Source organism: Balaenoptera borealis, assembly GCF_965194805.1.
Source record: "Balaenoptera borealis genome assembly, chromosome: 15".
Lineage (NCBI taxonomy): Eukaryota > Metazoa > Chordata > Mammalia > Artiodactyla > Balaenopteridae > Balaenoptera > Balaenoptera borealis.
The window spans coordinates 90,091,308-90,105,441 of NC_138871.1; the positions used below are offsets into that span (position 1 = coordinate 90,091,308).

The 14,134-nt window shown below is 54.2% G+C and overlaps 1 protein-coding gene across 7 annotated transcripts in view; it reads left to right on the forward strand.

Annotated features, from left to right (window-relative positions):
* EIPR1 (EARP complex and GARP complex interacting protein 1) overlaps positions 1 to 14,134 on the forward strand; it is an 89,989-nt gene that overhangs the window by 24,458 nt on the left and 51,397 nt on the right. The window contains exon 1 of one of the 7 annotated variants that reach the window (XM_082356933.1): positions 6,811 to 6,829. The exons of the other annotated variants lie outside the window; for them this stretch is intronic. The gene's annotated coding sequence lies outside the window, so the exon portion shown is untranslated. Of the gene's footprint in view, positions 1 to 6,810; positions 6,830 to 14,134 lie in introns of those variants that run through there. 7 annotated transcript variants of the gene reach the window in all.

The window sequence follows — 14,134 nt, forward strand, 5'->3', positions numbered from 1 at the left end:
GAGCCCCCCAGCCAGGGGGCTTTTGGGGTCAGATCTGCACTTTCACGGGACCCCTGAGGGACGGGAGGGGACGGAGAAGGGGGCCGTGGCACTGAGGGCCGCGGCAGGCCCTGCTCCTGCTTCTCTCTGTCAGTGTCATTCGTGTCACTGTGTGGTCCTGTGACTTGCCAGACAGAAAACTCTGTGAAAATAGCCTTTAAAAAAAGGTGCAAGTACCCTGAAATGAGAAAAGCCTTCTCGATATGCTGGTGAAATTTCAGGAAGACCAACACAGGCTCTTTAAAAATAAAAAAAAAGAAAGAAAGGTTAACCCAAGATGGAGAACAAAGGTAGAAAGACACGCACGGGGTGATGAGTTAGGGCTTTTAGAAGACTTCCATGTAATTGGCGGCCAGGTTCACTCATCCCGCGACCCCGTGGAGGAAGGGCTGGGTGACTGGCAGCTGGTATTACCGGCAGCGGAATCAATCTCGCTCCCCCGCGCTCGGGAGAGAGCATCCTGCATTAGGACGGGATGAATTTTTCAGCAGAGGAAGGTGAAATGTCAGGAAGACTGTAGATCACGCCAGCGCAGGGTCCTTGGGAAATTAGAACAGTGAAAGGCTGACAGGGTGGCGGTGATGAAATACGGCTGCCGCATCCACCCTGCTCTCCCGGTGAGTGAGCTGAGGAGGGACGGACAGACGGAGGGCAGCCGCGCCTTCCAGGGCCCAGCATCTCAGGCCCATCGCCAGGCCCGCAGCTCGGAGACGGCCCAAGCTGTTGCTGTGACTGTGTGTGTGTGTGTGTGTGTGTGTGTGTGTGTGTGTGTGTGTGTGTGTGTGTGTGTGTGTGTGTGTGTGTGTGTGTGTGTGTCGGGGGTGGGAGTGGGAGAAAGCCCCAGCAGCCCCGTGGCGCCTGCTGACGAAGACCCCAGGGTAAGGGTGAAGGTCAGACTCTCACGATGACCTCTCCTTGGCCTCGCCCTCCCTCCCCACCCCCCAGGAGCCCACTGTCTCCTCTCTCTCCCTGGCCAGGCCGCACCTTGGGCCTTCAGTTCTCACCTTGCCAGCTGTAATTTGACTCCTGTAACTAATTTTTCTAAAGCACAGATGCAGGCTCTCAGCTCTTGCTTCCCAGAAGCTGGCAGAACTTTCCGCGAGCTGCGCGGCCAGCCCAGAGCACCAGCTTTCAGTCGGGGCCCTGGGACCCTGTCCCGGCCCTCCCGTTTATCCCCCTTGTCCTGGAGCAGTTAGGGGCCCTCTCTGGGCCGCCGTCTGCATCTGTGAAGCGGGGGTGTAATTATGGGATCGCGGTGCCATGCAAAGGGCCGTCCACCTGTCCCACGTCTTCTGTGCGCTTGCCCCAGCCTGCCCTTCTGCCCTGCGGTCCCACTGCCCGGCCCAGCCCCAGGGCTCCACTCACGCCTGTCCGCCTGTACTTCTCCAGCTCTCTGGCTGGCCTTTGTGCTGATGTCTCCGCCTCAAGCATCCTTCCTCCAAATCTCTGCCGTCGCCTCCGTCTCATCCTGGGCCGCCTGTCCCCTCCACCGCGGGGCGCTGGGCTGTGTGTCGGGAAAGGGCTGCGGCGAGGTCCCCGTGGGGGGCTCCTGGACGAGCGGATGCACAGACCTGTGGAGAGGGCACAGAACCGTGCATGGGAGTGTGCATGTTATTTTAAAATAAACATGCGTTATTGCGTCCGGAAGTGAATACGCAAGTGCATGAATCATCCTAGGTTCCAGCGTGAAACCTCCCTCATTCCGCGGGAGGCTTTAAGGATGGCACATGCCGCTGGGTGTGAGTGTATAGCAGAAACAGAGCCCACAGAACTCCGTACCTTTCCAGTGGCCCCTGGGCCCTGGTGAGACAGGGCAGGCAGGTGAGGCTGGAGGTGATGAGACCCGAGGTACCAGGGAGACCCCATGGGCACCAGGGCTTTTCCACCCTCCGTCCTGAGAGCTCAGCCTGTCACCATTAGCAGGCCTTTCCTTGGAGTATGGAGGCAGGCATCCTGGCAAGGGGTCACCCGGGAACGGATCTGTGCACCTGGTCCCACCTGCCCAGAGCTGTGGTCAGTGGGTGCCTTGGTGGGGTCGGCTGTCACTTCATCCTCAGCTAGTCCTTCCGGGGAGGGGGAGGGAAGAGGGGCTGCCGGGAAGGTGGGGGTCCGTCCACACGCCCCCGGTCCCCGCTGCGGCTTGGCTGGTCCTGCCCGGCCCTCCGCCTGCCCAAGCCCTTCTCGTCCCTCTGTTCCTTCAACATGCATTTCTTACGGCCCCTGGTTTTAGGCACGGCTCTGGCCATTAAAAATCTGAAGATGGATGGGGTGTGGACCCAGCCTTCAAGGGGATTAGTCAGTAGGGACTTCCCTGGTGGTCCAGTAGTTAAGACTGTGCTTCCACTGCAGGGCACATGGGTTCAGTCCCTGGTTGGGGAACTAAGATCCCTCATGCCGCACGGTGCAGCCCAAAAAAAAGAAAAAGAAAACAAAAGGGGATTGGTCAGTAAAGGAGAGAGAACCCCGATGCAACGGCCAGAATACGAGGAGGAGGTGGTGGACGAGGGTCTGACGGGGGTCATGGGGTGGTGGGGCCTTCACCCGGAGGTGCCCTGCCTGCCCTTCTGCCCCTGTGTCTGCCCGAGGGGGAGTCAGGGTGCTGGAGGCTGCTTCCCGTGGGGCCCGGCGTGGCGGGCTGAGCGGAGCGACGGATGCAGCAGACGCGGCACCTGCCTCTCCATCAGTTGACGTGTGTGTCTGCCGTGTGGCAGGGCTTGTGACTCGCGGACCCTTGGTGCTCTGAGGGGCGCTTTCTGCCCCTTGGGCGTGAGGCTGCTTCATGGGGTGCAACTGGCTGTGCTCACCGTGTCCGGCTCCTGGCCTTGGTGTTGGGACTCGATTGTCATGGCCCTTCTCCCTGAGATCCTGTGGTTCCCTCCCTCTTATCTGGGCCTCACCTATAATCTGGGGATAAAACTTCAAGTTTAATAGTGCGTTACAGATATGCACTGAAAAAGGTGAACACGCCCTGAATGGCAGAAGTTAGCACTTGGGAGGATCACGGGAAGCTGGGGTTGGGATCTCACAAAGTGTATCCTCAGGGGGTTCCTGAAAAGGCCCATAAGTGGGTCCAGAAAGTGAACTGGAAAGAAGCCTCCCCGCTCAGCGGGGACGTGGCCTGACCGCGGGTTTCTCTTCCGTGAACTCAGTTCTACACCACAGCTGCCTGAATGTCAGTGCCACCTCAGCCTCTGTCCCCGATGCGTGGTGGCCAGGAGGGCCTGCAGAAGTCCCTGCAGCGGCCGCAGCTCTTTTCATGGAGACAAGACCCGGAGGGCCCGGGGACTCGTGTTTGGGTTCGGAGGCGGGAGCGGCGGTGCCTCGCGGCCCGAGCAGGGCGCTCGCTCTCGGGCCGGTCGGTGGGAGCTGCGGGGCGAGGAGTCACAGCGGCTGTCGGACCAGAGACCGCGTGGACACCCCTGAAGAAGTCAGGTGTCCGTCCCTGGGGGTGCCAGCGGACACTGGTGACCGCACACACCCACGCTACAGGGTCCCGGGTCTGGCGGGTGACCGGCCTCGTGGTCCTTCAGTTCCTGTCCGGCCCTGCAACTCTGCGAGTTCCGCGTCGTGCCATCCCCTGGGCGTGACGGAGGGTGATGGTTTGGGAGGCGCGTCTACCCTGTCCTGAGGCTGGAAGAAAGAGGTGAAACGTAGAGAGTATCAGGTTGTTTCCGGATCTCAAATACTCAACTGCCTCCTGTGCTCAAGGTGTGAACAAAAGCAGGTCCTTGGCCTCCTGGGATTATCTGTAGCTAGCCACCCACAAAACAAAACTAAACAGTGTCTGTCATTAATTTCTAAAAATCTTTTTTTTAAATGTTAAAACAAGTCATTTCCAGATCCCAAAATTGTGGAAAGCATGTTGAATTGGCCAAATTCAGTAACTCATGCGTTTGGTAACTGACCTATGTCAGAATCGCCAAGTTGCTTTCATAGGAAATTTATGACACTGAAGAATTTAGGGTCCCTGCATGAGTTTTCCATTTGCTTTTGAAAGAAGAATCAATAAAGAATCTTACTTTATTATCTTATTTATGACAGACTCCTTGACTGTTTTACGGGACCTGATCCTAGGTGGAATGGCACCAGGATAAGATCTGTATGGATTTCCAAAATCTATGCACGTTTTCTGCAAAACTCGATGTAAATTTCAGATCCCAGATTATTCTTCCAATAGGGAAGAGTTTTTCTGCATTTAAAAGATAAGCGAATTAGTAATTAGTGTATTTTTGAAAATCATAGATTCTTTTTGAAAATCAGACTAATCTGAGAGTGTATAAGACAAGACAAGGAGAATAAAATCCGTTGCTTCTCCTGGCCTGTCAGCTATTACAGCACAGAAGGCCAGAGCCTCTCCCTGTGTGACCTGACGCTTGTGCAGTGCCAGGCAGCTTCCACAGCGCTCCTCCCGCTACTTCAGCTGATACTTCTGGCGGTCTTGTGAGTGCAGACATCGTCATAGAACCGGGTTTTTTTTTTAATTTATTTATTTATTTGTGGCCGTGTTGGGTCTTCGTCTCTGTGCGAGGGCTTTCTCTAGTTGCGGCGAGCGGGGGCCACTCTTCATCGCGGTGCGCGGGCCTCTCACTATCGCGGCCTCTCTTGCTGCGGAGCACAGGCTCCAGACGCGCAGGCTCAGTAGTTGTGGCGCACGGGCCTAGTTGCTCCGCGGCATGTGGGATCCTCCCAGACCAGGGCTCGAACCCGTGTCCCCTGCATTGGCAGGCAGATTCTCAACCACTGCGCCACCAGGGAAGCCCCCTAGAACCGGTTTTATAGGTAAGAAAGTTGAGAGGAATTCATTTGCTCAGGGTCTTGTAGATAACTATATCACAATCAAGTTTCCAAGAGAAATCTGCTTCCCCCCCTGATTATTTCCCCCAATGTATAGAAAACGAGACTGATTTATTTGAAAAAGAAATCTGATGCTTTGTGGGGGAAAGAATCGTAAAACATTTAGTAGTGTACCAAAGTTTAATAGATAGAAATAAATTTTAAATATTTATATACTTATGAGAGGCATCGTACCCAAGGGCAAGTGTACCCTACAGACTTTTTTATGTGTTCTATGTAATATAGTACAAAGTTACTCTAAAGTTCAGATTAATTTATTATTTTAAAATTATCAAGACTTTAAAAAACCTTTGAGGACTTACTGGTATTTTTCCTCTTCCTAACAAAGACATTAAGAAGGAAAGATTTCTACAATATCCTAAATATCCTATTCTTTGGAAACTGTTTGTGTTCTTCAGGTTCTAGGGAAGAAAACATAACAAACACCTATTTGCTATCGTCAGTCTTCAGTGACCCCTGAACCTCTGTTTTCTGACCTAGTTCTGAACTAACAATGTACTTCTAATCTCGTCCCCATTCTCCGACAGAATGTGGTGATCTGCTGCTTGACACCTGCCCTCAGTGGATGCTATTACCTGTGTGCGTAGGGTGGTGGCGGGGTCCCCCCCTCTCCCCGGTCCCCAGGGGGGGCTGTGCTAAAGACAGAATATTCTGGAGCTTCCCTGACCTCCCAGCGCAGTCCAGTTCAAGGGAGCAGACTTTTCCAAAAATGTGTCTGTATCGATGCTTTGATCCTCTCCTGGTTTGCTTCCACCATTTCCGTCACAATTCCCCTCCGGCTAAAAAGCAGGACGGGTGTTATGAGACAAGGAGGGAGGTGTGAGCCGATAAATTTCATCCGCACGCCCATGGGAGGTGTCTGTCCTGGTCCTGGGCAGGCACTGGCCATGGGGAAGCCCCTCCCTGTGGTTTTGGAGGTGAGTTGTTTTGTAGACGGTATATAGTTGGAGTGTGTGTGTGTGCGGTTTATTCATTCTGCCGATCTGTCTTTTAATTGATGTATTTAGACCATTTAATTTATTGGTGTGTTAGGGCTGAAACAGGCCATTTATTATCTGTTTTCTGTTTCTTTGTTTCTCATTGCTCTGTTTCGTTTTCTTACCTTCCTGAGGGTTACTTGAACATTTTGTAAAATCCCATCTTGATTTATTTATGATGTTTTGAATCTACTGCTGTGTATTGTTTTCGTGGTGTTTACTCTAGATACTACACTTCACATACATAACTTCTCAAGTCTACTTCCAGAGAAGTACAGAAACCTTCTATGCAGAAAGAAGAAACCTTCTTTGCCCTCCCCACTTAAAAAATATAATTATCTTGAGGTTTTCTCTACATACATTGACATCAGATGTGTTATTTTCTATATATGTATATATTTTTATTTGTTTTTTGTTTTTCTTTTAGTTAAAAAATATAAATTTATTTTCTCGCATGGTCCTCCCTCTGAACCACTCTACCTTCAGTGCCACCTGCCCTTATGCTCTGCGGCTGCTTTAGCCATTCAGGTCGTCGTTGCTACCTCTGCGCTTGTGGACATTTCCTTACGTCAGAGTTACAGAGTTAGAAAAACCGGAAAAGTATGGCAATTCAGAAAGTCTTCATTTTAAACCATGATACTGTTTCTGCAAATCGGTTTTGAATGATGGGGTTTTATGATAATTATTCTCCGTTATTCAATACAATGTAGTTATATAAGATTAAAAAAATCTTCCATTTAAAAACAAGCAATAACTATTTAATTGGGTCTCGTACTTGCCTCGTGTTTCCGTCTAGGCTAAATCACACCATCCTGAACCAGAAGGAAAGCCGTGTCCGGTAATGGGATGGTGGGCTTGGCCAGCAGAGGGCGAAGCTCTTCCGGGATCCTGAGGCCGTGGTTTTCATCGCTTGTGTTACATTGTTTCCCTTGTGCCGGGACAGAACACTCAGAAATCAGGTCAGGGACGTCTGACTTCTTTGGGGCTGCTCATCGTCTTTTGAATGGTCTTCCTGTATTTGGGGGAGATTCCTAGGTGATTGTCCCACTTCCCCTTATGGAAATAATCAAGTTTCCGGTGTCCCTCGGGGCAGGGACCCAGCAGGTGACCCAGGCTCCTCGGGTCGAGGTGGCCACGTCGGGGGACAGCGGGGGCTCCCTCTGTCGCCGGGGTGGGGCTGCAGAGCCGTCGGCTGGGGGCTGGGGGTCGGCGGCAGCAGTGCTGCGGCCTCCAGGTGGGAGCAGGTCCCGGCCTGGTGTGGGCCGGCCTGCGCGATGCCCGGTGACCGTGGAGGCTCCCGCTGGGCCGGTCCCGGCGGGGTTTCCGGCACCGCCACACGAGGGCCTGGTTCTCCGTCACGACCGCCGCGCCCTCTTGTTCATTCATCTCTTCTTTCAGTCAGCAGGGTTGGCTTGGTGGGCGCAACCGAAGTCTGACAGACAGGCTGTGTCGGTGGCGGGAGGCCCCACCCCGGGGGTGGTGACAGTGGCCGCTTCCCGCAGCCGAGCTGGGCCGTCTCCAGTTACCACCCCAGGCCTGCAGGGCAGGACGCGGAGGCCCAGCCCGTTCCCCTTCTGGTCGGGCCGCCCAGGCTCCCGCGTGCCGGCCACCTGTGTGCCACGCAGCCCTCGCCGCGTCCGGAGGAGACCCCGGCCTGCGCGGAGCTCACAGGTGGGCGGCGAGGACGGGCCCTACCCGGTGCCCCCGCGGTGGCGTTGCCTGGGCCAGGTATGGGGGTCGGATACGAGCCGGGGCTGCGGGGCCAGCACCAGGTCTCCTGGTGGCAACCACTCAGCCACGACACAGACCTGCCCCTCCTGGACGTCCCCTCGTCGTCCCCGTTCCTGCCTCCAGCGCCCATTGTTTCCCAGGCTTCACGGGACCAGCTTCCTGTGGCCCGTCAGTGCGCTGAGAAGACGGCCATGCAGAAAAAACTAAGGGACAAAGAGGAAAATGCTGGGCCGGGAGGAGGATGGGGCGGCCTGGCCAAGCTGAGGGCCTGGATTTAGAGGAGGGAGGCCTTCTAATTCCTAAAGCCCTGTAGATGACGGGTCACCATTTACCACACGTGCTGGAATGGTTCATTTTCGTGAGTGACTTGAGAGGAGACAGGTCCTTCTAGGAAGAACTGAATCCTCCGAAGTGTTGGTTTTCATTTTTTTCTCTACTTTAAAATCAGCTTTCCCTGTGATCCGGGAGTGCGGCGCCGTCCTGATTCCCCAGCAGGTGCAGGGTGTCAGGCAGGGGCTCCCTCCACCCCTCGGATCCCCCCTGCTCCCACCCGACGCCCCGGCACCCGAGTTGGACTCCGGCTGATCGAGTTCAGGGAAATTATTTTCTTCTGCCGTGTGCCAAGACGTTTCTAAGTGCCTGGATCCAGAATCCCCCTCGAGTCACCGTGGGGTTATTCTGTGCAGGGGTTTCTCCTTTCCTTTTCACCCGGAGGGCCCGCGCAGCCCGTGTGGACTCAGGAGCCCTGTTAGGAAGTCCTCCTGGGTTCTGCTCTGTCACTCCTGGCCGCCTCCCCACCCTCCGAGCTCCGTGCGGGTCTTGTTAGCTCCTCGGCGGCTGCCTCTCCCTCCTCCCCCTCCCTTGGCTCAGAGTCAGGGGTTCCGACTGAGCGTCTGCCTTTGTCTTTATTCCCTCGTGCTCCTCGTGGAAGCGCCCGCCACATCCAACGCCCAAGATACTTTAAATGGTGAATTTGAGTATCCGAAGATTTCAGATCGTTCATCATTCTTTGCCGCTTGTAACTTCGTTGTTGTCTAACCATCTTACTGTATCACTCTGAGCTTACATTTGGCCAGTCTTTGAACTGAAAGTGAGAGGTGTGAATTGTCAAACCAATATAATGTGGCCAGAAATACTTTCCCAAGAGTTGTTTGGTTTTTAAGCTAACAGGGTTCGGGTGTGTTCGCTCGAGGGTCTGCAGGGCGTCGTGAGCCTCAGGGTGATTACGAATCACTCGGAAACGAGCTGGCCCAGCTGGAAGGAGTGAGCGTGTGCCCGGACCCAGAGGCCTGGTCAGGAGGGTCCCCGCATCCAAGTGGCCGCCCCTTGGCCATCCGTGGGCGAGTCTGAGTGACGCGCCTCTGCCTGTTGAGAAAGGGGCCGTGTCTCCATCGCGTCCACTGCATCTTGCCAGGAGCCGAGTTGCTGATCCCAGAAGGGGTGCGTAAAAGCGAGGTGATGTATCACCGTAAACAGAGTAGAAGCCGCTCGTCCCGAGGGGTGCTGACCTCTGCTTGTCCCAGGAGACCACCGCACCCCGAACGCTGTGGGAACCCGACAGAAATTGCTTTACGATTAAGTCAGCTTCCCTGCCCTCTCAGACTGTCTCTCTCCAGACCTTGTACGGGATTCCTGGCTCCTCGCGGTCTTGTCCTGCCGGGTTGCCCTTCTCATTCGTCAGGATGGACTCGGAGGTTTTCCACTGTTTGAAAACTCAAGTGTGCCGCTGGAGACCAGGATCTCGTGATGAAGGATAATCAGGAGGATGTTCCGGGGCGACAGCAGGAGTTGCCACCAACTACGGGCTCATATTGCCACCAACTACGGGCTCGTAGGCTTTGTTTGCTCGCTCAGCGCTGTGACCTGTGGAGCAGGTGTTTGCACGGGAGGTATGCCCCGGTGACACCTGGCTTACAGACACACCGTCGGAGCACCAGGTGCTTGTATGCAGGGACTCTCTACCTTACTCCTGACATAAGTGGGTGACATGCAGCTTCCTGTTTTTGTCTCTTGAGTGATTCTTTCTTCGATGGAGCTTGGTGTTGGCAGGCGGGGGCTGTGACAGGGCGTTGGGTGAGTTCACAGAGTCCACTTGACCTTGACCCGTGGGAAGTGGTTAGAACACTCATCAGAGCGTGAGGGGGGGACGCAGCCCTCGCCCGTTGGTGACGCCCGGGCAGGCTTTCTAGGTGCCATGGGGACCATCCGTCTGACCGTTCCGTTGTGTGTTTGTGGGACTCGAGCCCCGAGCGCCTGAGGGGCGCCAGGATCACCCCCAGTCAGAGCTGGACTGAGCTGGGGCCCACGTCCTTTTGGCCCCTGCTCGCTGAGTGACATCTCAGGGACACGTAAGATTTCCTGTAAGCCCTCAGGACGTCTTTCGTGATTTGGCAAAACCAGAGAAGAGCTGGACTGCAACCGCTCTGTGTGTGTGTGTGTGTGTGTGAGTGAGAGAGAGAGTGAGACAGAGACAGAGAGAGACAGGGGGAGAGGGAGAGAACATTTCCGTTTCTGAGATTGAAAGCCTGTGCACAAATGGTGTTTGTAAGTGGGCTGTTGGGTAAAGCTAGCAGTACGCTTTGCCCACTGGGGAAAAGAAGCGAATATGTCTTTGGGCTCTGTTCCTGGAAAAGGAGCTGCACGTGCGAGGAGAAGCTCCGTGAGCTCCCTGTGCCTGTGGCGCTGGGTCTCGGAGTTGTCGGAAGAGCCCGTGGAACCAGAGCCACGCGGCAGGACCGCGGGCAGCGCCCTGTGGGGAAGGCGGAGGCTCGCGTAGCTTCATGGGGAGAGGATTCAGGACGGGGAGAGGATTCAGGACAGGGCAGAGCTCCGTGGCCGTGTGCCTGGGGACGATGCCGACGAGGGCTCGTGAGGCCCGCAGGGTTTCCCTTCCCGACTCCGGAGGGAAGGTCCGGATGCAGCGGGGGAGGGAGCGGCTGGCACTGGGTTTGAGGCTGTCCTGCACGAGGAGCGGGGCCGTCCCTCTCACCGTGGTCGGGGTGGGGGGGGTGCGTTTGTGGGCTCCTCTCTCCCCCTGGGGCGCTAGCCCCATCTCCACTGCTAGTGATGGGATGGAGCAGCCTGACCCCCGAGTGTGCCCCCCGTAGAGCAGATTGAGGGGTGCGCAGCTCTGCGGAGGACGCAGAGTACGCGTCACAGCCCTTGAACAGTGGCGGGAGGGTCCTTAGCACAGAGCCAGTTTGCAGACACGGCCAAGACCGTAAGACCCTAGGTCGTATCGGGATGACTTTGGAAGCCGTCAGTCCCTTCGGATTAATTTTTCCTCCCAGGACACAGGGAGAGCCTGACTGGTAGATGCAGGGAAGCAGGTGTCACTTGACGTTAGAAAGACTGGGCTCTGTCCCACTCGCCAGCCGCCAGTGAAACCGTCACAGCTAGTCCTGAGCAGGCATTTCCAAACTTTTCTTTTTTAAAGACACAGAGCCCATTTTTCATATATGTATGTATGTGTGTGTGTGTGTGTATGTGTGTGTGTATATATATATGTACACATATATATAGCACTATAGTATGCCTGTGTGTAGAGTGGCCAAGACCACAGCTGCTGGCCTGGCTGACAGGGTGGCCTCTCTCTGCTTGGAGTCTGTGATGTTCAAATAGCCACTATTGCATCTGATTAAATTCAAAGAAGAAACATCTTACCGAGCGCTCTGTGTGGTTTCTGTTAACTTCCCACCACGTTGCAGGAGCTCTGGAGACATCAGAAGGGTGGGGTCTGGGCAGAGTCAGAGTCGCCTGTGATAAAGCTGCCCGTGACCTGACCACTGCCTAGAGTAACAACTGATTTCTCGTGGCGTGGGTAGCTCTTACCTGGAGCCGATAGCAAAGTTGACCCACTGCCTGGAGACACCTGTTCTAACACCTGTGAGGGCCGCGCTTTGCTGTAAACCCAGGAGGAAGGGGCAGTGAGTGTCTGGGGTGTGAGAGGGCCCGCAGAGGTGGTAGAGCAGCAGTGCACGTGGTGACCAGTCCAGGAGGTGCCCACGGACCAGGCTTTCTGCTGCTCTTCTCGGAGCCCAAGTGGGTGTCCAGGTGGCAGGACCCCAGGCGGGAGCCGATGGCTCACCGTGGAGCGTGCAGCGTTGCTGAGAGGGAGGAGCCGGGGCCACTTCCCGTCTAGCCGGGGCCCTGCTCGTTGGGCGCTGCATGGCTGTGGGGCGATTCCACCCCTGTCACCAAGCACTCTGAAGGCCCGCCCTCACCATGGACACCTCGGAGGAGGCCTCTGACCCAGGGCACGACGCCCTTTTCCCAGCGTCTGCTGAACGGCCCTGGGAATTCTCGTTGGAGTGGCCTGGCGGGTGGCGCTGGGGGCTGGTGGCGAGGCTCTATGTGTATCAGCATGTTCTGGGCTAAAGTCATTCAGCAAATCATGTCATGAGTCTGTAGATTCGTGATGTGGTAATTTCTCAAAGATTGTTCTGTGATGGAATGAAAGGAAACAAAAGAAGTGCTGAGAAAGGAGGGCACAGGACTCAGGAAAACTCATACAGTGGAGGAAGAATACGTTTTTTTATTCACCTGGAAGCCTGCATTGAACTGAAAGTTTTTATATAATTGGTTTAGAATGGCTAATCTTGTTTAATGTGAAAAACGAGACTCTTGTGGGTTTTTTTGTCCTATTAATGACTATATTTTTCTAGATTTAGCCATTAAGGTTTATATTCAGTTTTAGTTTTTTTTGCAAAACATTTCCCCTCCCATCTCTGCCTCAAATTTTATTATATTGACGTTTGGTAAGAGTTGAATCCTTGTCTTAACCCATTGGGGCAGCTATATAAATACTGTAGATTGGGAGGCTTATGAACAACAGACATTTATTTCTCACGGTTCTGGAGGCTGGAGGCCCGAGGTCAGGCCTTGGGCCTGAGAGATTCCATGTCTGGTGAGGACCTGCTTCCTCATCCATAGACGGTGTCCTCAGATGGTGAAGGGGTCTGTGGTGTCTTTTACAAGGACACGGACCCCATCACGAGGCTCCGCTCATGACCTGACCATCTCCCAGTGGCCCCGCCTCCTGATACCATTGCATTGGGGGTTAGGATTTCGACATCGAATTTGGAGGGGGGTGGGCGGGACACAAACTTGTAGTCTATAGTCATCTGGTATAAAGAAATAGGCACGACTTTAATCTGTCCCCACTGTTGGCATCATCTTGGCAGAAGTCGCCATGATGCAGCTGAGGCCTTTTTGGAGGTTGTTATCTGTTCATCACAGGAGCCTGGGTGGTGTTGGCAGCATCAGATGAACCTGGGTTTGAATCCCAGCCCTCCACGAGGCTGTGTGACCTTGGGGAAGTTTCTCGGGTTCTCTGAGGCTTAGAATCGCTATTTGTAAAGGAGGCATAACACACCTACTTGTCAAGATCGTTGTGGTGACGAGAGAGATGCTTGAGGTGGGTCTCACAGTAGCCAGCTGTAAAGGAAAGCTCCGTTCATCACCATCGTGGTGGTGTGAGGAGCGTCCCGGTCATGTTAGGCCCGCGATCTTTGTCAGCCTGGCCGGACGTCAGGGTCCCCCAAGTTCCCCTTGCAGGTCTCAGTCCTCGGCCTTGCCTGGAACCAGAATACTTCGCAGTAGGGCCAGGCGGCAGGAGTTTTGAGCCATCCCTGAGCGGTTTTAGCAGGTAGCTAAGACCTTGTTCAGAGAGCAGGACACAGTGGGCCCAAGGCCACCGCATTGTCCAGCAGTGGGTGCCCGGGCGGTGCCCCTGGGGTGGCCGCAAGACAAGGGACAGACGGCTTTGGAGTCGGGCAGAGATCTGTCTGGTTCCCGACTGTGCCCTTACCAGCTGTGTGCCCTCGGCTATGGGTACGTGGCCGCACCAACTGTCCCGCGTGATAATATCCAATTGTGTTCTCGCCAAGGAAGTCTGGGAAATGGTTGATACTTAAGAACTTTGGTTTTGCTGTTTGTAAAATGTTAATAATGCCACGATACAAAAAGATAATAACCGGCAGGTCTGTCGTACGGATTAAAAGAGAGGCTGTGGACAGGACCTGGCCCAGCTGCTCACCCACATCCCCTCGTGGTATCTTCCCACATGCGTTTTCAACATGTTGCCCACTGAATATGCATTCATGCTGGTTGTTTTTAAACCTCTTGTCTTAATGGAAGTATGCATTGTATTTAGATAAAGCTATTTTAAAAATACATCTTTTTTATAATATTATTTTGATCTATATCATCATGCATTTAGCAAGTAGCCATCTTTCCTAGATCCTTTTGAAAGCAGATGGGTTATAAATGATAAATCTTCAGTGCCTAGCAGAATCTGATACAGAGAAGGCATTCAGGTATGTAATGAACTGTGTGCTATTCACATAAGACAGCATCCCATTTTGCCTCGATGTGAATCCTAATTACAGAAAAATTGAATTCTTGACCTCCAAGTGTCTGTGTAGTGACGCTGGGTGCGACTGTGACTGTTCCCTGAGCTGTGTCCCCCGCCGTCCCCGCCGTCCCCGCCGCTGCGGGCACTGGTGCTCAGACCCAGCGGGAGCTCGTTCCTC